Here is a 2,994-nt window from a genome sequence, read left to right on the forward strand (position 1 = left end):
ACTACTTTAATAAGAATCGGCAATTTGGGCCACCAAAAAAATATAAAGCTGTGAAATCATATTGGCATTAGTTGAGTCAGATGGTCAATGAATTCAACCAATACTACAACAAATTGGTTGGAGAACATCATAACAGGTGGAATGATAATCAGATCAACCAACATGCATGAGTGTTTTTAGAAAAAGATATATTGTTCAAACTCAGAATTAAAAAATTCAAAAGGTAAAAAATTTAGTGAAATTTAATAATTTATTTTTTAAAAATAATGAAATTATTTTTAAAAAATTACTTTATTTATTTACGAGATATGAGTTGTATATTATTAAAATAAATGTTTGATTTGATTGTGAACCCATGCTATTATATCGTGTATAATGTAATCCAGGGTGAGTGAGAGTATAATAAAAGACGAGATAGTGGAATGTTGATATGGCATGCTGATGTGGACCCATATTATTATACCTTGTGGATTGTAATCTACTGTGAATACCCTTATGAACTGAAATGATATGTTTGACATGTTATTCAATGATTAAGCTTTTTTTTATAAATTTGCTCATGTTATGTTATATATTTTGATGCCACTCAAATTCTTAATAATATATTTATATATATGAAGAAATAACGCCAACATTTTTCGATTAATTATATATGTAATATAGTGTGACAATTGTTATTAGAATATAGTGTATATATATAGTTATATGATCCGACACATGAGTAATTGCTGTCTATTGAACGTTGTGTTGCTCAATCTATTTTTTTCTACTATTTCTTAGACCTCTAAGGATTACGAGGTTGTCAACATTGAAGACCCCGAAAATGACTTCTACTAACTTTGCGTGGTTATAGGGAATAGACCCTAATGTTAGGATTTTAATGTTTAAGTGGTGTTGGACATGTATTAAATTGTTGAATACTTTTTAATTTACATTCTGCGGGCCCCAATAAAATGTTATATTATATTGACCCTGGTTCCTAACTTTTAATGTTTACAAAACAAATGGATAATACTAATATCTTTTCTAGAAATACTTTCAGTTATGCAGCAATCAGACTCAAAGATCAAATGCAATTGAAAGGGACAAAGGCTGCTAAAAGCTGTCGAACGCTTGGATCGGACGTCCGATAATCATTGCGTAACTTTGGACGCATGAAGAACTCCACCACCGGACGTCCGAAGGAAATAAGACATTTCCCCTGGATCACTGACCTCGATCGGACGCAAGCATCGGACGTCCGATAAGATCCTTCAAAGTCGACGAAACCATCGGACGCTGAATATGTCTCCACCGGACGTCCGATAGAAACAAGATGATTTCTCAAATCTCTTTGTTTGCTGTCGGACGCAATTGAAGAAAATTTATTAAACTCACTGCCTGCTGTCGGACGCAAAAAACAGGACTATCGGACGTCCGACACTCCAACGGCTAGTGGACTCTTCATCTACTTTCTATCCGTTGGAAACATTAATGAGGCACTTTTTTGGTCCTATATAAATAGTGGTTGGTCAGATACTTTAAACAATTTTTGCACACTGAAGATACAAAAGATCTAAAGTGATTTTAGTGAGAAAATACTCTTCAAAGAAGATTTGTAGTCTTAGTGGTGTGAGGTTCATTGTAAGCTTTTCATTTGTGAGTGAATACTTCATGAGTGTAGCTCTGTGAGCGTTGTCCTGAGGGATAGTAAAACTTCCTGACTTGACCGAGTGGTGTTCGGGGCAAGGAGGAGGTGAACCTTCCTTTGTACGCAAGAGTGATTCTAATTCATCAACTTGAAGAAGCTTATTTGAATTAATCTACAAGCTCAAGAGGAGCTTGGTAGTTAATTGGTTTGCAATTCTTTCCTTTTTATTTATTTATTGTTATGTTTGTGATCTTTACACTGCTTATCTCTTCCACTTGGTTGTTTTCGATCTTTACAATTGGTATCAGAGCTTGGTCTCCTAGAGATTAAGCTCAATCGGTTTTGGAGTAAAAATGACAACCAATAATGTCATATTTTTTTAAGGACATTCTGTCATTAGACCACCTATATTTAATTGATCAAATTATGTGAGTTGGAAAGAAAGAATGATTATATTTTTGCAATCAATTGATATTGAATTGTGATTTATTATTAGTGAAGGTCCATATGATGCCTCTCTTATAGATAAAAATACTCATAGATCTAAACCAAAAACAAGAAGTGAACTGACTGTTATGGATAGAGCTCATCTCACCTTAAATGCAAAAGCCATGAATGTGTTATATTGTGCTTTAGATTCCAATGAATCTATTAGAGTCAAGGGTTTCGTGTCAACTAAAGAAATTTGGGACAAATTGAAAGAAATTCATGAAGGTAGTGAGAATGTTAGAGAACAATAGAAATCTATCTTAGTCACTAAATATGAGTCGTTTAAGATGGAATCTCATGAAAATATTGATCAAATGTATTGTAAATTCAATGATTTCATTAAGGATTTAGAAGTGTTGGAAAAAGAATACTCTCTAAGTGAGAAAAATAGAAAAATTCTGAATGCTTTGTCTAAAGATTGGGAAAGTAAAGTGACTGTTATTGAAGAGGCTAAAGATTTGAATACTATGCCTATTAAATCTCTTATTAATTCTCTAATCTCTTATGAGCTGAAACTTAAGTCCAAAGTGCAAGAGGAAGAGGACGCAAAGGTAAGAAGGAGCATTGCTCTAAAAACATTTCAAGATAAAGATGATTCGGCCTCCTTGGATGAAGAAGATATGAAAGTTGATGACAGTGATCTTGCTCTCATAATAAGAAGTTTTAAGAGGATGCTCAACAAAAGGAGATTTAGAAGAGGAGGATCTAGCAATTCAGATTCTAATCAATTCAACAATGCAAGAAACAAAGGAAAATATGAGGCCAACAAAAAGCAAGGTGACAAATGCTATGAATGTGGCCAACTTGGACACTACATGAGTGAGTGTCCAATGAAGAAGAGGAACGGTGAAAGAAAACCAAGATTCAACAACTTT

This window comes from Coffea arabica, chromosome 4e, assembly GCF_036785885.1.
Source record: "Coffea arabica cultivar ET-39 chromosome 4e, Coffea Arabica ET-39 HiFi, whole genome shotgun sequence".
NCBI classification, from domain to species: domain Eukaryota; kingdom Viridiplantae; phylum Streptophyta; class Magnoliopsida; order Gentianales; family Rubiaceae; genus Coffea; species Coffea arabica.